Genomic DNA, 21884 nt, shown 5'->3' with positions numbered 1-21884 from the left:
GCAGATTCTACATTATTCTTTAGTGTTGCATAGTATTCCATTGTGTGTATGTACCATAGTTTGGTTATCCATTCCTCAGTTGATGGACATCTAGCTTGTGTCCATCCTTGAAAAGCCTTTTAAGTCCCTATAATGTGCATATACCTGCACTAAACATCATGGAATAATTTTAAACTGAATGGTTAAATAATTAGAGTACATTGACCCTGTTCTTTAGCTACTAATAATCAGCCTAAAGTGATACAGAATGCACACCTGAGTTAAAATGGAAACAATTACAAACAAGTCAGAAAACACAAAATATCATGCTATCAAATGAAGATGGAAATGATCATTGCACACAGTGCATGAAGAGTGAGAAGGAATATTTGCAATGAGGTCGGGGTATTTCAGATGCACTGAATGGAGTATACAGAGCTTCAGATATGTGTGGTGGTGAAGACATAATGTAGGTGGAAGGGAGGAGCCTTCATTGAGCATATCCAATAGTTAATTTCCATTTGGAGTTGGATTTGGATGTCTGTTAAGTAACCTGTAAACATGAATGGTGGCCTGGAAAATTTTTATTTGACCAGTTAAATGTATGAATATAGAGGAATAAAATGCTCATAATTATTAGGGAAATTATGCCAAGAGTTATATAGAATTGTCTGTATGATGAAAGTGAAGATCAAGACCAGCTGGGAGACTGTTCATTTATTTAGACTTGGTCTCAATGAGAATGTGGACCATGGATATAGAGAGTCTGAAATAAAATAAAGTTGTCTATCATGTGATGTTCTCAGAAATCTAGAAAGAGAATTAATGAGGTAGTGTTATGGTCAGAGAAGAAGCATTTTATAAGAAGTGAAAAAAAAGTTGAGAAGTGAATGATGCTGTACTTGAGAAGGCCTTGAATTTGGTTAAGAGTTTGTGTCAGAGGAGGCCTATTGTTGTGGCTTGTTATCAAGTCATTCTATCTCAGTGACCCTATATACAATATGTATAGCGGCCTATAGATGGGATAGGGTTTTTTGGACTAATAACTTTAATTAACTAACTCACTGCCATCCAGTCAGATCCAACTCATAGAGACCCCTCCTTGGTTTCTGAGGTGGTATCACTATGAAAGTTGATTGCCCAACCTTCCTTCCAAGGAGTGGCTAGAGAGTTTGAACCACCAGCCTTCTTGTTAGCAGTCAAATGCCTTAGGCACTACACCACCAGAGCTCCTAACTTTACAGGACAGAATGTCAGGTCTGTTCCCCAGTGGAGCAGTTGGTGGGTTTGAACCACTGAATTTTAGTCAATAGCCATTGTGCCATCAGAGTTTGTGTCATAGGAGGCCTATAGAGAGTGCCAAAACATAGGAGTTTATGTGGAAATCTCAGTATGGGGGCAGATTTCCTATTTGTGAACTTTAACCAATGAAACAAAGATTCAGATATGTTGTACATTGGGCAGAAATGAAAAATCGGTCAACAAGAAAAATAGAAAGTCAAAGATGCTGAGAGAGGTGACATTCAAAGAATTAGCCATGGGATTTAAGGTAGACCTCTGAAACCACATGTTCTAGGTGGGAGCTCTGGTGGCATAGTACCTAAGGCATTTGACTGCTAACCAGAAGGCTGGCAGTTCAAACCCACCAGCCACTCCTTGGAGGAAGACTGGGAAATCTACTTCCATAGAGATACCACCTCAGAAACCCAAAGAGGGGTTGCTATGAGTCGAATTTACTCAACGGCAATGAGTAGATGGAATACAATGAAGAAGATGGAATGGTTTGAAGAATTTGGAGGAAAAAGTATGTTGCTTCCATTGTCTGCCTCCTCTGCTGCTAGGGCAATAAATGATTCTTATTCTTTTGGGGGGTCTAGTAATCACAAGAATCTGTTTAAAGGTGTGGACAGCATTACAGAAGATGGCTCCTACCTGAATTCTTCATATTTTGCTCATATTTCAAGGGGATTCCTAATACTTTGAAGCTCCTGCAATTTTCTCAGGTTAAGGAGAGCCCTAAGATCTCTCTTGTTGTTGTTATGTGCCGTCGAGTCGGCCCCGACTCATAGCGACCCCTCCTTGGGTTTCCGAGGCAGTATCACTATGGAAGTAGGATTGCCCAACCTTCCTTCCGAGGAGTGGCTGGTGGGTTTGAACCGCCAGCCTTCTGGTTAGCAGTCAAGTGCCTTAGCCACTATGCTACCAGAGCTCCCAGATTTGGGCAATCCTACTTCCGTAGTGATACTGCCTCGGAAACCCAAGGAGGGGTCGCTATGAGTCGGGGCCGACTCGACGGCAAACAACAACAACAACAACAAAAGATCTCTCTGGCATTTCAATTGGCTAGCTCCTCAATAGTATATTTAACAATAGTTTCTATTTGTCTATAAATAAGTGAGATCCCAATTAAAAGTCTCTTAATCAAATCATGGCTTTATTTAGCTTCCATCCAAGGAGTCTCATGTTGGGCCAGACAAGGACTCGTACAGTAGCCCTGATGCCTCACAGAGTCAGGTGCTTCCCATTTTTCTTCACCACACTTAGTACACAGACCTCCATCTTCATGCTTAAGTCCTCATGTCCCAAGATGATGCCTGACCCACCTGTACCTTCACATCTGTGTTTTGAGTAAAAGTGCCACAGCAGGCTTCTGTTTATGTCTCATAAGCAAGAACTATGGCGTATGGCCCACCTAGCTGCAAAAAGCTGGCAAATGGGTATTTTAGACAAGAAAGGGAATTACAGGTAGGATTTTAAAATTGGGTCATCTAATCTCCAGTGTCTGCCATACCTTACAGAAGTTTTTCCTGAAAAAGAACTCTAGTTTTCAAGTTTGCTTAAGTTTATAACAATCTAAGTTATTTTGAATTCATTGTAATTAAATATGCTAGCAAAAATGTGTCAAACTATTGCATACTATTCCTAGGAAAAGCACAATAAACAGTCCGAATTTACTATTGAAAACTTGATAATCACAATAAATGACCTGTTTGAAGCTGGGACAGAAACAACAAGCACCAGAAACAACAAGTCCTCAGATACGGACTCCTGCTTTTGAAGAAGTCCCTGAGGTCACAGGTATGACCACAGATGGTGAGCAAGGTAAAATTCAGAAAGAAATTTGACAACACACTGCTAGTATTTTCTATCCTGTTTCTCTTACAGAAGCCTCATTATTTAAATTTCCATGACACAAGCTATATATATATAAGTTTGATGATGGAATAAAAATGAGACAATTTGCACAGTAGGGGAGAGTAACTGAGAGAAGGGAAGGACAATGTGGGCAGTAGGCAATGTAATAATGCTCTAGAGTGGTGTTGGGATCCTGGGGCAGGTGATTTATAGCAGGAAAGTTTCAGGGAGGCTACTGTGCACCAGGCCTGGAAAATAACCAGTTCAGGATGGACAGGGTAGGTAAAGCAAGCATAAGGAAAGACATCAAGATAAAAAGGGAAGTGATGGAATATCTAATGTTTCCCAATAATTAATAAATTATTACTAGGAATTTGAAACATTTACCTGAGCATTTAGAAATCACCTAGAAAATTTGGAATTGAAATAGATGTTTTTAGGGATTTCTGGCATGATAGAAGAATAAGCAGATAAGCTACACAGATCCTCTACAACAAAGAAATGAGAAACCAATTGAATCAAAGATAGAGGCTAATCCTGGAACACTGAGCTTTGAAGGGAAGGATAAAGTGGATTAAGTACAGACTTGTTGTTGTTGTTGTTGTTATGTGCCGTCGAGTCGGCCCCGACTCATAGCGACCCCTCCTTGGGTTTCTGAGGCAGTATCACTACGGAAGTAGGATTGCCCAACCTTCCTTCCAAGGAGTGGCTGGTGGGTTTGAACCGCCAGCCGTCTGGTTAGCAGACTAGTAGAAGAAAATAAATGAAAACAGTGAATAAGGAGACAAACAGAACTGTGGACTGTTTACTGCCCTGATGGCATGGCCATTTTGAATATTTGCAAACAGCATTCCAATCTGGCTAGCAACTTGATAATCAGCTCAGCTTGCCAAGAGTTGCATGGGAATCCACACTGGTGGCTGTTGACTAGAAAGGTGTGAAATTCCAATTGCATCTCACATCCTCCTAGCAAATGGACGGTGTGGCCACCTCCCATCACCTCCCACCTTCTAGATGGGCAGGAATACTATCCTGGACCAGGCAACCTGCTATAAGCAACCTTTTGGGCCAGTAGGAACTTTTCCTAAGACCAGGCACCTCACACCCAGCTGCCATTTGGGATGGCAGTAACTTTTCCTGGGAATGGAGCCCTACACCCAGTTGCCTTTTGAGACAGCAGGAACTTTGTCTGGGACCAGAAGCCCTGCCCACAGCTGCTTTTGGGCCTGCAGATACTCCCTCTGGAACCAGGTGCATTACTTCCAGTTTTATTGAGACCAGCAGTAACTTTTTTCTGTCCGGGCACCCTGCCACCAGACACCTTCTGAGCCAGCAGGAACTTCTCTGGGATCAGGCTCTCTACCCCCAGTTGCCTTCTGGGTAGATAGGAACCAGTTCTGATATTAGCTGGCCTGCACCTACATGCCTTTTGGACTGGGAGGAAACTTTCTGCCCCCAGCTTCCTTTTGGGACAGCAGGAACTTTTTCTGGGACTAGACACACTGTCCCCAGCTGCTTTTTGGGATGACAGAAAATCTGTCTGGAACTACTTGCTTTGCTCCCAGCTGCTATTTGGGCTGCCAGGATCTTTTTCTAGGTCCAGGAACCCTGTCCCCAAGTATCTTGTGGATCAGGAAGAACTCATCTGGGATCAGGTGCTATGTCCATAGTTGCATTCTGGGTAGGCAGGAACTAGTGGAAGGAGCAGGTATACTTCTCTTCACCACCGGCCTGGCCAGTAGGAACAATGCCTTGGCACCCTGCCCACCTCTTCCCAGTTTTCTCTCTTTTTTTAAATTTTTATATATTTATTTATTTTTCCTCCTTTCTTTCTTCTTTTTATTTTGTCTTTGCTTTCCCTTCCAAGGTTCATAGCTCTCTTGGTTTGGTCCTTTTCCTGGTTTCTTTTTCTTTCTTTTTTCCTCTTATACTTTTTATTTTTCCCATCCCTTGTTTTTATGTTGGCATTTTTCTTTGCTATCCTTTTCTTTTACCCACTTTTCTCCCTGCTCCCCAGATTTTCATTTTTTTCTTTGTCCTTTTTTTTCTCCCATTAGACACCAGATGCTAATACCAACCAGTGTGCTCACAATATTGCATTACCATTAACACCGAACACCAAGCTACAGAAAAACACATAAACATCTGAGAGGGTCAGATGGGGGTCAGTGAACAGTAGTATACTCTAGACCAAGGATAGAGTCAGTGGAGGCTAATCTTGCACAGATACCAGTGATACAAAATACCTTCAAGCCTTACAGAAACAACAGAATATAGACATAGAGTAATCCTCACAGTCACCCAGACACTGTGGGAGAGATAGCCAATGGATCTACCATCTCAGGACCATAGTGCTGGGGGACACCAGACTCAATTGGTACAACAAAATACATAAAAGCCTTGTTCCTCATCCTACAGCAGTGAGTAGTGAATGGGGTCTTAAAAGCTTTCAAGCAGACATCTAAGATGCAGCTAATGGTCTCCTAGCTTTGGAAGCAAAGAAGAGTGCAAAAAAACAAGGGCATTTGGAAGCAAACAGCCCTAGAACACAATGGCCCTCAAGACCAGGAGAACTAAATGGTGCCCAGCTACCAATGCCAACCCCTCAGGAAAGGATCAAATCTGGAGATCCTGGATAAAGTGGGAGGAAAAACATAGAACAAAATCCAAAAACTCAATAATGACCAGAATTACTGGTAAGATGGAGTCTCGTGAGACCCCCAATACTATGGTTCTTGGATACATTCTGGGCCTGGGATAAAGTTCACTCCCAGGGGCTGGCTCTTAGCCCAATAGTAAGCAAGTTGTATATGCAGACCACTCAACCCAGGGTGATGCACCCATATACTCTATGGAAATGCAGCCCTTGGAGCAATCGACCATGGGGCACCAGAATGGCAACATTCACATGGAGGAAATGCAGAACAAACAGGAGTGCATAACTATGAGGGGCATGGGGGAAGGGTTGCTGGGCAGGGAGGGGAGGACACTGGGTTAGGGTTGAACATGGTAAATGGGGAGTGAAACTAAATATATATGTAATGTTGAATGTAAAACAAACTCTTAAAATAAAAAAATTTTAGAAAAAAATTTCTTTTCCTCCTTTCTTTCTTCTTTTTATTTTATCTTTGCTTTCCTTTCCCACATTCATAGTTTCCTTGCTTTGGTCCTTTTCCTGGTTTCTTTTTCTTTCTTTTCTCCTTTTTCACTTTTTATTTTTCCCATCCCTTGTTTTTATTTTGGCATTTTTCTTTGCTCTCCTTTTCTTTTATCCTCTTTTCTCCCTGCTCCCCAGATTTTCATTTTTAAATTTTTTTATTTGTTATATTTCCCCCCATTTTTTCCTTTTTGTTGCAGTGAGTTTATGATGTTTGTGGGGTATGTACTCTTATTTTTATATATTTTGGTGTTGTTTTTTATGGTTTTTTTTTTTTTTTCAGTCCCACTTGGTGGGAGACAGCAACCATGTCCACATACCCCAACCACATCTGCACCTCCTGCGGTTCCACCCACTGGGCTAAAGCTACCATCTGCTTCTGCGCAAACTTATCAACAGCACATGGAGGCTAATACCAACCCAACCCACCCTCAACTGCTCTACACAAACACCTAACAGAGATCAATGCACACATTCTCATATTTTATCACACCCACCAGGATACGAGTGGTGAATGCCTAAGTGCTTCCAACCTAGTGAATAGAGTAGAATAGCAGGCTTCACTTTTGGTATATCAAAACAAAATAAAGCAAAAAAAAAAAAAAGATGAAGAAGAAGAAGAGGAAGAGAAAACTTGGAAGAATCATACCAATGTACAATTGCAAATTAAATATAAATACAATGACATCACAATGTCTCAGACAAAGCTGGCAATCACAGTTCCCATGAAGAAGTAAGATAAAGTAGTACATACAAGGAACCAAAATACAGAGCCAGAAAACCTGCCTTAGGAAACACGAAAGAATTATATTTAGTTACCTTCATTGGGTTGAGAGACAGATCAAGGACAAGTGAACAAAATTAAGTAAAACAGACAAAACTTTAGAAGAATTTTGGGGAAAAGTACCAAAAAAAACTGAAAAAATAAACAAAAAATTACAAACCATATAAAAATAGAAAATGGTAATCCAACGGATTAATATTGAGATTTCAGAAATAGATAACACATTGAAAGGACAAAGGAGTAGAACTGAATCAATGGAAAACAGGATTAGTGAGATTAAAGAAAAATCACTCAATACTGTTTTGTAAAGGCAGAAATCAGAAAAAAGAGCCATTAAAAAGAAAGCCAAAGATTTATGTGAAACATTTTCAAGAGGAATAACTTACGTGTGACTGGAATTCCAGAACAGGAAGAGACAAATAAAACCACAGAGAAAATTGGTAAAGATTTGTTGCAAGAGAACTTCCCTAATATGATTAAATACAAGAATGTATGCATTCAAAAAGTTCAACAAACATCAAACAGGTTAGATTCCAAAAGAAAATCACCAAGACATCATACACAAATGTTCTAAAACCAAAGACAAAGAAAGAATACTGAAAGCAACACAGGAAAAACAAAAAGTTACATACAAAGGGCAACCAGTAAGCCTAAGATCTGACTTCTCAGCAGAAGCTATGCAAGCAAGAAGGCAATGGAATGACATATATAAAACCCTGAAATAAAAAAATTACCAACCAAGAATTATCTAGCAAAATTGTCCCTCAAATAGGCAAAATTAGGACATTTCCGGAAAAACAGAATTTAAGTGAATTTGTAAGAACAAGACCAACCAATGGGAAAAAATACATAGCAATTATATATCCAATAAGGGACTTACCTCTAAAATTTACAGAAAATGTCAAAATGTCAATATCAAAAAGACAAACAATCCAATTTAAAAATGAGCAGAAATTATAACCAGATACTTCACCAAAGTAGATACTCAGACAGCCAACAAACCAAGAAGAAATGCTCATGATCATTAGCCATTAGAGAAAAGCAAATCAAAACAAGATATCATCTCACCCCAGCCATAATAGCAGAATTTAACAAAACAGAAAACAATAAATACTGATGAGGGTGTGGAGCATTTGGAACTCTCATATACTGTTGGTGGCAGCGTAAAATTATACAGCAACTATGAAAAATGGTATGATTGTTCCTTAAAAGTTGGAAATAGAAATACCATTTGATCCAGCAATCCCACTACTAGGTATATATCCTAAGGAAATGAGAGCCAGGACATGAATACATATATGTACACCCATGTTCATCACGCACTAATCACAATACCAAAGAGATGGGCCCATCAAAGGATGAATGGTTAACCAAACTATGATACATACACACAACGGAATACTATGCAACATTAAAGAATAATGAAAAATCCACAAAACACTTCGTAATGTGGATGAACTTGGAAGACATGATGCTCAGTGAAATTACTCAATCACAAGACAGATATTGTATGAGTCCATTATTATAAAAAAGTCAAGGAAAGGTTTACTTATGGAAGGAAACTTTCTTTATTGGTTACCAGGGATAGAAGGGGAGGGGAGGGATAATTGCTAACTAGGTAAGAGACGCATATTGATGTGGGTGAAGGGAAAGGTAATATATCAAAAGCAAGTGACCAGCACAATATCAATAAGAAAAAGGAAGACATGAAGAGGTACACAAAAGAGCACTCAACAAAGTAACTACTATTGCATACACAGTACTATATTATCAATAATAACAAACATTAACCTACAGGTGGATACATAGGTAGACAGGCAAGATGATCAGTTATAGGGTAGGCACAAGAGAAAAAGTCCATGACCATGTATAAGGTTGGCAGATGATATTTCCATATATGTATTTGTATGTACTAAAATATTTCCATATCTATAATAGAACAGGTGGCAAATTTATGATAACTTCTTAGCCACAACCAGGCATATTAGGAAGGGAGTTGCTGGGCCCGTGGGCTTAGGACCATGGTCACAGGGAACATCAAGCTGTATTGGCATAACACAGTGCATTTTTCCACATCCTACTTTGGTGAGTAGCAACAGGGCTCTTAAAAGCTTGAGAGTGGCCATCTAACAAGCAAGTAGTAGTCTCTTCTCATCTGAAGAAAAGAAGAGTGAAGAAAATCAAAGATGCATGGACACAATTAGTCCAAAGGATTAGTGGACCATGGGAATCTCAGCCTTCAGGACCATGAGACCAGAAGAACTAGATGATGTCCTGCTACCACTAACACCACTTAGAAAGTGACCCAACTTGGAAATCAACATGGAAAAAAATTCAAAATCATATAAAATATCAGGCTTACTGGTCTGATAGAGACTAGTGAGACCCTTGAGACTATGGCCACTCATCACCCTTCAAAGGAGCTCTGGTGGCACAGTGCCTACCTACCCTTTGGGCCTGGAATTGAACTCACTCCCACGACTGAACTCTCAGCCAAACAATAGACAGGCCTACAAGGTGACCAATTACACCAGGGAGGTGCACTCCTTAGAACAATCAACCATGGAAAATCAGAAGGGCAGTATTTGCACAGGGACAAAGCTCTGAAGGCAGGAATGTAAAGGCAAGAGGGACACAGGGAAAAGGTACCCACAGGGAGGAAGTGGGAAGAGAGCTCTTACATTGTGGGCATTGAAATCAACATTAGGAAATGAAATGCATATGAACTGTTGAAAGGAAAATTAACATTTCACAAAAATCACTATAAAACATATATATAAAGATAGTTTTAAATTCAAGAATGTACAAAAATTGAAACATACTCTTATCAATGAAGAATACTTACATAGTCATAAGGATGTAAACAATAAATATTAATATAAACAAAATTTGTGATAGAACAGATTGGGGAAATGGAGTGATGGGGAGTGTGTGTGTGTATGCTTGTGTGTGTATGTGTGCATGTATTCTGTAAGGGTTCGTTAGTGCAGAAGTAAATGATCATCATCCTTAGAAAAATGTCATTAGTCTCTAAAAATGATAAATCAAGAAACAGAAATAAAGTCATTATTTAAAAATATGAACATACATTTCAGAAGAAACTGGTAGAATGATTCAGAGTGACCACATTTGAGAATGGAGGAAATTGAACCCACATAAACACATGCCTAAAGATAGGGATGGTAGAATACAATTTTTGAAACACCATATATTATTTTGATAGAAAATTAACATTTGATTCCTCTTTTCCTTTCTGTAAGACTAATAATTTCTTAAGCGAATTATGTGCTGTTTACATTTTGAAACATTTAATCATTTGTCTTTGTATTAATATCCTGAAAGTTGACATATAGGTATGTACAGATTTACTCTAATGCCTAGCTTGTAGGACAGTGAATATATCTGTATTATCGCAATTGTCTCACTCCCTCTGGGTGTACTTCTGGTCATATAAGTTATGGTTGTAATAATGTTGGGACACCTTCAGAATGCTTCATGTAATCCAAAACTGCTGTTGCAAATGTGCCAATTTTCTCCTTTTCATCGCTTCTTACTTATGTCTTAACAGCTAAAGTCCAAGAAGAGACTAACCACGTGGTTGGCAAACACCGAAACCCCTGCTTGCAGGACAAGGACAGTATGCCCTACACGGATGCTGTGATGCATGAGATCCAGACGTACACTGACCTCATCCCCACCAACCTGCCTCACGCAGTGACCCAGGACATTAAATGCAGAAACCACCTCATTCCCAAGGTAAGATTTGATTCTTCTACACTGAACCTCAGTGCTCTTAAAGTTCCATACTTATAGCATGATTCTAGTCCTTGTCCAACTCAAGATAAAAGAAATGAAAAAAGCACAAGTGTGCAGTTTGATGGATTTTGTGTTCTTCCCAATTTGGGGTTCTAGAGGTTTAAAACAGGTCCTGATATCTGGCAGTGTAAGTCTTCCAAATTTGTTATGCTTCATTATGGTTGTTTTAGATAATCTTAGTTGTTGATATTTCCAAATAAATTCTAGTACTGCAGTAAAGAAGTGGCTGCAGAAAATAAGACTTTCTAGAGCACCAGGTATATGGGGAAACTGAGAAAATCACATGCATACTTAGGGCAAGATGCACACTCAAAAATGGCCTGAGAAGATATTATTCTTTCACCTTGGCTGATAGCTAGGCTCAGTGCAAAGCTGTCTAAGTGCTTAAGGAGGATGCCAGCACAAAGCCATGTTGCAAACACTGGGATAGCACTGCCCCACACACACACACCAGCATCAAACAAATCTCTATCAAAACACTAGCTGAACACAAGCTAAGAAACAGAAATGTATACACATACAGGAAGGCAGTCTTAGCAATAACTGGCTAAGGGAAGCAATAACTACAACCTTCAACAGGTTTTTGTTTTTTTTTTTTCAAATGCAATTCAGGAATTGCCTGGGGCTACTCAGTTTTCCTGTGTCTGCTTTTCCAGGGCACAACCATATTAACATCACTGACTTCTGTGCTTCACAACAAAAAAGAATTCCCCAACCCAGAGACATTTGACCCTGGTCACTTTCTGGATGACAGTGGCAAATTTAAGAAGAGTGACTACTTCATGCCTTTCTCAGCAGGTAATAGAGATTTATATCCATCTGTAGTTCGGGGAACAAGATAACTGTATGAGACCAGTTGGTATTTGCATGGTGCTTGCTCTGGGGCTGATACAATTACTCCTTGTACGTGATCACGAGCACCACTCCCAATGCCCATATGCTTTCTTATCCATGATCCATCCTCATTATTGGGGCACAGCAGTGGATCCTGGGGAATGTGACCCACTTCTACCAAAATGAGAAAGGTAGGAAATGTGTTGATTAAATTCTGTTTCCAGATACATTGCCAAGCTACTCAGTGGAAAATCTCCCATAAGAAATGGATGGGAAGGAAGGAAGAAGGGAAGGGGTGGGCACAAGGAGGAAGTAGGAAGAATGGTGTTACAGTGTGAGGACTGCAGTGAATGTCACAAAATAGAATGTGTATAGATTATTGAATGGAAAACTAATTTGCTCTGTAAATTTTAATCCAAAGCACAAAAGGATTAAAAAAAGAAAAACTTCTACTAGAAGGTGAACTACTACGCATCTGTCAGTCTGTCGTACTGTGGAAACTTGCGTATCCCTGTGATGTTGGTATTTCACAGGGTCACCAATGATGAAAAGGTTTCAGCAGAGCTTTTACACAAAGACAGACTAGAAAGAAGGATGTGAAGGTCTACTTTTGAAAAAAAAAAAAAAAAATGGACACTGACAGCTCTATGAAGAGCAGTGGAACATTGATATAGTGCCAGAAGATGAGACCCTCAGGTTGGGAAGCAGTCAAAATATGACTACCAGGAACAGCTGTCTCTTCCAAGTAGAATCAACCTAAATGACATGGATAGAGTAAAGCTTTCAGAACTTTCATTTGTTGATGTGAAATGATGCAAAAGGAGAAAGAGATGCAAACATCCATTAATAATCAGAACATGATTTTCTGATAGATATACTACTTTGTAGTATAACTATCAGAAAAATTGGAAGTTGTTGAAAACAAAATGGAACACAGAAAGATAGATTTCCTAGACATTCACAAGCTGAAATGGACTGTTATTGGCCCATATGAATTGGACCATCCTAAGATACCACCGAATTCCTTATCAGAGAGTACCAATGCTGCTTCTTCCTCAGGGATGTGTTCTGGGTCTGTATCCTGCTCCCTTGTTTCTACCACTTTATCTTGCTTCTTTGTGTGGACTGTGATGATCTGTTGTCTCCGAGACATCATGGCATTGTTGTGTTTAGATCTCTGTTAACTGTTTGTGAAGAGCAGGCAAGAGTGAGTCAGGCTCTTCTTGGTGATTTTTTATTGTTGGCCCATTGGTGGAGAAGGAGGTGGTGGCTCTCGCTTAGTAAGTGAAATTGCAGGAGGTGTGGGTGCAGTTTTGTCTTATGGGGATTGTTGCTGTCTCCCACTCAGTTAGATAAAAATTACAATTGAATAACCAAAAAGTATAATCAAAAAAGTAAAAGCATGTGGACAAAGAATACACCATGTAATCACACAGGAACAGTAACCAAAAAATGAAAAAGGAGAAAAGAAAACCTGCAATATCTGGGGATAAGGCAATAAGAGAAAAAAGGTAGAGAAGGACAATAATGAAGAAAACAATGGGAGAAATGCAAAAATAAAAACAAGGAATGGGGTTAAGCATGAGAAAACAGGAAAAAAAAAAAAAAAAAAAAACTGCAACCAGGAACAGCAAAAAGAAAAAAAGCTGAAAATTAGGACCTGGGAGGGAAGGAAAAAAAAAAAAAAGGAAAAAGGAAAACAAAGAGTGGAGTTAACCATGAGAAAGAAAGAAAAAAAAAAAAACTGCAACCAGGAACAGCAAAAAGAAAAAAAGCTGAAAATTAGGACCTGGGAGGGAAGGAATAAAGAATAATAGTAAAAAGGACAAAGGTATCAATAATATTATTAGTTTTGAAACCAACAAAAACAAGCAAACTAAAAACCAGAAAAAAGAAAAAGAAAAAATCAGGGAGGGCAGGTCAGGGCACCCAGGTTCCGTCCGAGCACACTGACTGGCATGAAGTTCCTGTGGGCCCAGAAGGTGGGTGGGAGTGGGGGATGGCTGCACCTCCATTCACCAAATGGGTGTGGGGTATAAGAGTAACAAGGGAATTGTCACACCTTTTCAGTTGTCCAGGTCCAGAATGCCCTTGGGCTTACTGGCAAGCAGAGCTGTTCTTAAGCCCCTGGAATCTGGGAGAGTGCTGTCTCTTTAGATATTCAAAATAGCCAAGCCACTAGTAAACATTCAAAATGGCTGCACCTCTGGACAGGCAAAAGTCCACAGCTCAGCCCACCTTCCTCTTCACTTCTGCTTTGCCTTTTATTCCCCAGCCACCAGAGCAGTCCTCCGTGCAATCCTTGGGTAACAGGGCTGATTCTTAGGTTAATTCTTAGGTCCTACCATCACTCGGCAATCTCCAAGCTGTCTGTGTCATCAGAATTGCTCAGGATCGCTGCCAAACCACAGCTCCGTATGTCTCCTTTTTTGGTATTTTCATGCAAATTCTTCTGCTGGTTGGGGTTTAGTCCACTTCTATATCCTACCCTTCAAGGCTCAGGGGTCCAGGATTATCTTCTGCATCTGTGTTAATTGGTTCCCCTTTTCTTTGTTGAAGAGGGTCTGTACAGCCTTTGCCTAGTCTACCATCTTCTCTTTGATTCTGTTTATGGTTTCCTTGAACTCTTGTAGAGTTCTACATACATGTGTTCTAAAAGCCTTCTTGGATAATTTGATTGCCTGTTCTTCTTCCATGTTAAATGAGTCTTTAGTCTGGGGTTATATTTCTATTGTCTTGCCCTGTTTTTTTGTTTGATTTGAGGTTATCTGCTGTTTCCTAGACATTTTGAAGTTGTTGTCTTGAACTGTTAGTTGTGTATTGATTTGTTTCACCTTGATTTTGTGTTTTAATATATTTGCAAGTGTGGAGTTGGTGTATTTTATTTTTTGGTTATTAATTCAAGTGTGCTGAGTTGCTCTGTAGTTTTCTTTGTGTCAATAGAATCACTATTGGGAATGTGGATACAAGTCTCTGTTCATTATGAAGGGGATTTGGAGTTGGGACAAGTGGGTGTTGTGGTGGCTTAATGTGGTTCTTCTATTGCGTGAGGCAAGGGAGACGGGGAGAAGAAGAAGAAAAGAAGAAAAGAAAAGGAGACCAGTAGCGAGTCCCCGCTTTCTGAGGTTCCATAATTGCTGTTGGCTCTGGGATATCATGCTAGGTAAAGTGAAGGGTCAATGAAAAAGGGGAAGGCCTTCAATGAGATGGATAGACACAGTGGCTGAAATGATGGGCTCAGGTATAGCAATGATCATGAGGCTGGCACAGGACCTGGCAGTGTTTCATTCTGCTGTGCATAGGGTCATTATTATGAACCAGAAATGGCTTGACAGCACCTAACAACAACACAACAACTGGAGTTTTGTTTTGAGTCAGCTTGAAATGGCTACTAATGATGACATTTTGTTGTCACTCACAGACCCATGGTTCCACTTGGGTTGAAAAGCCACAAAAATCCTGTACCCTGGTCCACTCTGTGCTAAAAAGCTGTCATGGAAGAGCTGAATCCCAGCCTTGTGCTGCAAGTACATCCCAGGGCCTGACTACCCACAGTGAGTTTCCTCCCTGCCCCCTTTCCACTCTCAACTCCGCAGCATCCAGAGTCACAGTTTCTGCTCTGTTTCTCAGAAATGTTGTCCACTTACTCAGCTCAGTTCCCAAAGGTACCATCACAAGCTCCTAGTGTGAGTAGTCTGAGTGACAAAGCCTCCATTGGGCTTTTTTTTTTTTTTTTTTTCCTTCTGTGTCTCTCTCCTGTACTGCTAAAGAGTTTTCCTCTTCTCTGCCTCTCTGTCTCCCCACCAGCCAGGCAGGTTCATTTATTTTTCCTAGCTGTTTACTCTCCTTTTTTCCCTCTGTCTCCACTAAACCTGGCCCCCTCTAACCTAATGAGCTGTTCACAGCTCCAGAATCCCTGCTTCAAACTGCTGCACCTAGTTTTTCAGGAATTAAAATGCTATAGGGAACAAATGTGTGGGCTACAGATACAACATCATTTTCTGTCCTCCTCCTGTATTAATTTTCTTGCATATCAAGAACCTCCTAAGTGGAATTGTCTATTTGGAGGGGATTGATCTAGTTGACAAGCCCTTAGTACAGTGATTGTCAAACTATTGTGTACCTATTATTATTCCTCACCATGTCCAGACAGTAAGATTAGAGTTAATCCATAACAGGTGTCTAAATTGTTACCAAGCATTCCAGATGATTATGAAACAGGGCACGGAACATAGTTTGAACTTTAGTAGGAACACAGAATTACTAGAACAATTTTATTATTGGATTTCTGCCCTAGTTAAAAATTCACTTTTAACAATGTCTAAAAACAAATGAGAAATTTTCTATGCCAAGTCTCATTTACAGTATATTTCAAATTCAATTTCTCTCCACCACACTAGCTCCAAATATGTTTGCAATTGTACTATTCACAAAGGCTGTATAAAAGATTTCTTGTTTCTTCTAAAGCAATGCATAAACCACTACTTCTCATTTAGGAGTAACTTCAGGAGTAACATCAGATTTCTGTCTTCTCAGTAAGAAAGGTGTTAGAATCTAAAATTTAAACCTAAACAGATACAAATAAGAAATTTTCTTGCATTTTCTAACCACACACCCATACACTTTTTCTATTTTTGTAAATATGATCAAGAATCTAAAGTAAGACAAAACATCATCTCAAAATCTTCCCAGACCAGACCAGCATATGACAAATTCATAGTATTAACAATTGCACCATTTCACAATTTAATTTTTTTTTTCAAAACTGTAAGAATATATCTAGAATAATTTAAAGAGGACAAAGAAAGTAATATTTATACTTCTTAAGGGTAAATGAGAATTTTCAGTTATAGCCCCTATTTTAGAGTGAGGTTATAGACTTCAAAAAAAAAAAAAACAGAGCTATAAACATGAAAGATTTCTTCAATAAGTTCTTAGAACTTTATACTTAAAATTACTCTTCTTCTTTAGCTTGAGTGATAAACACCTTTCTAAGTGGAACAACACAAAAGCAATAGTTAATCATGCCAACTGCTTAGGCCTTTTTTAAGTGGCCCTTTTTAAGCAGGATACACAAACATTATTTAATAGTGTGTACACTTTACAGCTTATCTTCCAGGTATAGAGCTAAGTACAGAGAAACTACAGCAGAAAAAAAGAGAACATTGCCAATGGTTTAAGAATAAAATGTATATGAAGACACCAGCACAGAAAGCACTAACTGAAGATCAAAGCGTACAGCCTTTGGTATGGATTACATCTCAGCATAAAGAGAACAAAAATCCATACAAATGGACTAGTAAGCAACATGATGATAAAGGGGAAAATATAGAAGTTGTCTAGGATTTCTTGATCATATTAACAGATGCAGAAAAGGTATTTGATAAAATCCAACACCCATTCCTGATAAAAACCTTGAAAAAGATAGGGATACAGGGAAATGCCTTGACAAAATAAAAGGCATATATACAAAACCAACAGCCAACATTGTGCTCAATGGAGAGGGACTGAAACCATTCCCCTTGCAAACAGGACCCAGACAAGGATGCGCTCTATTACCACTTCTATTCAACATTGTGGGAGCAAGGAGCTGAATTATCCAATGAGGAGAGGAATCTTCTCACAGTTGCTTATAATTGTTAGAGTCATCTTAGAGGGTCATCCCAAGTATTGAGCAAAAGAGAGAAGGTGTTGAGAAAAAACAGCAGATGACTTGAGAATATGGAGGGAAAAGGGAGACGAAGCTAAGCCATACCTGTGATGCTTCACAAGCAGACAAAGTCCCCTAGTTGAAAACAAAAGGAAATTACTCCACTACTTGGCTGCGGATGCTGCTGGTGATAACAAGAAAGAAATTATGAGTCACAACAAGCATACCAAGAAGCTTTTGAAGTCAGCCAAAAGGACATGCAACCAATGCGTCCTATTAGGTTGGATCTGGCCCTTGACTTCTCCATGTTCTACTATGAGATTCTGAACTCCCAGGAGATAGTCTGCTCTCTTGCAAAGACAGCTTTTGATGAAGCCATTGCTGAACTTGATACAATCAGTAAAGAGTCATACAAAGACCTCATGCTAATAACGCACTTAATGACACTGTGGACATTCAATGCCCAAGGAGATAAAGCGAAAGCAGGAGGAGGGGAAAATTAAGCAGCCCTCCAACTTTTGCCTGCCTCATTCTGAAATTCACACAGTAGACATTTGTCACCCATGCTGTCCCACAAATCGTTTTTCTTTATAATATATGACAGGTTTATGTTACTTCTATTTGAATTTCTGTATTTCCCATGTGGTTTTTTATTTAACATTAGGGGAGTAGAGCCAGTTAACATTTAGTGAGTTACCTGTTTTCATCTTGAGATGGACAATATGGGGGTGTGAATTTTTTTACACAAGTTATAAATATTTGGCATGGTAATTTTGGAACATTATGGTTTCACAAGGGCCAGTGATAAAATTGCTTCCCTAAGCAAAGAAAACCATACATATTGGTTTGTCCTGTTGGGGCATAAAAAGGAAAATTAGCTCCAGTCACAAGGGTAGTTATTGTGGGTACTTTGAGGTTTGAGCACTTAAAGGGCTGGGGTAGGAACAGATAACCCATGGATATTAATTACACACTGAACCATATGTATCTAACAAACACAGTCTTAATGTGTACACTTTAACTACAGTTGCAGTAGCGACCTTCAAACAAAGCTGTGACCCAGCTTACTCTGGAGAAGGGCAAAAACAGGTCACATTCCATTATTTGTAAAGTTATCTGCTGTTTGTTTTCATATTTTTTGCTTCACTAAATTTAAATGTTGTAGGCAACCTAAAACAAATGTACAAGTAAAAATGAATTGCTTGATACTTGATATCCATTAGTTCGTGTATACTAACCACAGCAGTAAAACAAACAAAAAACATGTATTTAGTTTTTGGGGGGTTTTATATGTGTGTGTATGTGCCTAACATGCATGTACTGTAAAAATAGTCAACATGGAAATAACATGAGATGATGGGTAGCTTTTTTTAATGTCTCATAACATTTCATAAATAACCCAAGCATAATTGTTAAAAATATGCATTTAAGTTAATGTAAGTGGAACAAAAGTTTTATGAATTGACTTTTCAACTACTTTTTTCTACAGCTTTTCATGTAAATTAGTTTTTTGATTCTGAGACTTCTCTAAAGGAAATTGTACATGTTAGGAAATTTATTTCTTATTCCCTCTTGGCAGATAATAGACTTTTACCAAGTTTAAATACAAAGTTTATCATAATGACTGTATTAGGCTGTGTTCTCCAGAGAAACAAAACCAGTAAAGCTTATAGACAGAAAGATAAATTTATCTTAGGAAAATGGCTTACACAGTTATAGAAGCTGGCAAGTCCCAAGTTCCTGGATCAAACTTTTCCCAACTCACCCAGCTGCAGGGGCTGACGAGCTCAAGGTTGGCAGGCAGTATACCAGCTGTTGACTCTGGTGGATGACGAATCCAAGATGACCAGGGAGAATGGTGGATTGTTCATTCACAGACAGTTGTAGGCAGCACAACAGGGTCCTGATCCACAGAAGGTTCTCTCATTTTCATGGGATGTCCATATACATATTGGAATCAGGCCACACCCCTAGAGAAACTCCCTTTCAATGGATTGGCTGCCCAAAGCATATACATCTGATCTCATCATGGTAATAACCACATCACAACTGCTTAAACCACTTAGAATCATGGTCCAGCAAGTTGACACACAACCCCACCTATCACAGTCCACCCCTTGTCAACTGGCAGTTGTACACATCTTAACCACATATAATCTCTAAATAAGGATAATTATAAAGTCATATTTGCACCTAACATGATACACTAACATGCATACAACCAAAATGCATTAACCCTGTTCACATTTCATAGTTCATAACTGAAGAAAACAAAAATATTTATGCACATATACAATGAAGAAATATAATAATCACAGTCCTCGTTTCTGCAACTGGTCATATTGTAGGTGATATTCAGAACTACCTTCTTCCACTACCCATTCCGTATTTCCCTTGCCCTCAGCAAGCACCTCAGCTGGTCATGGTTCTTTGCCTGGTGGGGTGACCCAAACCTTCATTCCTGAAGGGTCTGGGCCATTAGTAGTCATATCAGAATTGGGTTGCCGTAGTTTTCCATTGACTTTAATCACAGATCATGGTAGTACTAAGATATGTCCTCAAGAATCTCCCATACCAGACATATTCTTCTTTGCATCCATTATGTAATATCAATCCAATTTCCCCTTGGTAATCAGTATCTATCACACCAGATAGTACAGTAACTCCCTTCTTTGTCTGTTGATCCAGAGGCATGAGGAAGCCAAAATGGCCAGGTGGCATTCTTAATTTCCAGTTCAATGCAATCAGTATTATGTCTCCAGGCAGGAATGTTCCTCCCTTTGGGACTAAGACCTTCAGACCCACAGAGCATAGGGTCGCAGGGATAGGAAACAAACATTTTTTGCATGAGTCACTAGGGTTGATAGTGTGTGGAACCACTCTCGTTTCCACCCCTTGGTTCCTGTGCCCCAACCCCTCAAGGTATTGCCACCTAGCTGGCATCATAATTGTGTTTTTAGTAGGCCATTCCATCATTCTATCAAGCCATCTGCTTCAGGATGATGGGGAACATGGTAAAATGAGTGAATTTCATGAGCATAGTCCCATTGCTGCACTTCATTTGCTGTGAAGTGAGTCCCTGAATCCAAAGCAATGCTTTGTGGGATACTATAATGGTGGATATGGCATTCTGTAAGTCCACAGATGGTAGTTTGTTTGTTTTTGTTTCTGCTTTTGTTTTCATTGTGATTTGAGTGAAAGTTTACAGAGCAAATTCACTTTCTGTATAGCAGTTCACTTATACTTTGTCTCATGACATTGACTACAATTTCCCACAATGCAACAGCTCCCCACCCACTTCCTTCCCATAGTTACTTCTTCCCTGTGTCCTCCCTCCATGCACTCCTGCCCCCTGAGCTATATCCTTGTGCACACACAGCGTTTCTATACTCCCATGATTGTTCTCTACAAGGAGTGTATCTACCTAGTATAAATGTTCACCTCATATGTCTGTCTTTTGTTCGGCTGGAAGCCACAGGAGTGGTTCAGTTCCACACCTGAAGGGCAGTTAGGGGCCATAGTCTCAGTGGTTCCACCAGGCTCTATCAGACCAGCAAACATTGTCCCTTTTCTTTTTCAAATGATTTTGAGTTTTGTTCCACATTGTTCTCGCACTCTATCCAGGATCTCCTACATTGATGCCCCTCTGAGTGATTGACAGTGATAACGAGGCACCATCTAGTTCTTCTGGTCTCTTAGTCATATAGACTGAGGATCACATGGTGTACCAGTCCCTTGGACTAATTGTTTCCATGAACCTTTGGTTTTCTTCATTCTTGGTTGCTCTGGATGAGGAGACACCCATTGTTGCATCTAGATGGCTGTTGCAAGTTTTTAAGATCCCACTTGCTACTCACCAAAGTAGGAGGTAGAACAACAATGTTTCGTGTAGTGTGTTACGCCAACTGAGCTTGATGTCCCCTACAGCTATGGTCCCAAGCCCACAGGTTCAACTACTCACTCCCTCTGGGTAACTAGCTGTGCCCAAGAACTGACTACAACCTTGTCCCTTGTCAGCTCTACTATTCACCTGGGAATTCTTACATAACATATCAATACATTTGTAGAAACATTGGCTGCCAAACCTATACATGGTCTTGGGCACACTTCCCCCTGCATAGACATACCTAATAGTTCATCTATCCACCCATATATCCATGTTTGCCTTCACTGACAATGCAGTACTGCATGTGCAAAAGGGTTCATCTTTGTTGTCCCATGTACCTCTCTCTGCCTTCCTCTTCCTCAATGCCACTGTGTTGATCACTCACATTTCGTACATTGCCCTTCTCTTTACCCAAATATATACTTATATCTACCGATCTAACAGTGTTCCCTTCCCTCCCCTCCCACCACTGGTAACCAACAAAGAAAATTTCCTTCCATAGATAAACCTTTCCTTGACTTTTTACAATAACAGACTAATACAATATTTGTCCTTCTGTGATTGACTTTTTTCACTCATCATAATGTCCTCCAAGTTCATCCATGTTATGCAGTGTTTTGCAGATTCTACATTATTCTTTGGG

At 39.6% G+C, this 21884-nt stretch overlaps 2 pseudogenes; both read left to right on the top strand.

The window, feature by feature from the left end:
- Nucleotides 1-10868, top strand: part of LOC103205899 — a 19949-nt pseudogene extending 9081 nt beyond the window's left edge.
- A 1-nt stretch (nt 10869) lies between these two features.
- LOC103205898 lies at nt 10870-17858 on the top strand (annotated as a pseudogene).
- Nucleotides 17859-21884: the final 4026 nt, after the last annotated feature.

This window comes from Orycteropus afer, unplaced genomic scaffold (genome assembly GCF_000298275.1).
Source record: "Orycteropus afer afer isolate SDZICR_OR568_19922 unplaced genomic scaffold, OryAfe1.0 scaffold00293, whole genome shotgun sequence".
In the NCBI taxonomy this organism is placed as follows: Eukaryota; Metazoa; Chordata; class Mammalia; order Tubulidentata; family Orycteropodidae; genus Orycteropus; species Orycteropus afer.
The sequence above is the reverse complement of the archived record's forward strand: the minus strand, read 5'-3'. Positions and strand labels throughout refer to the sequence as shown.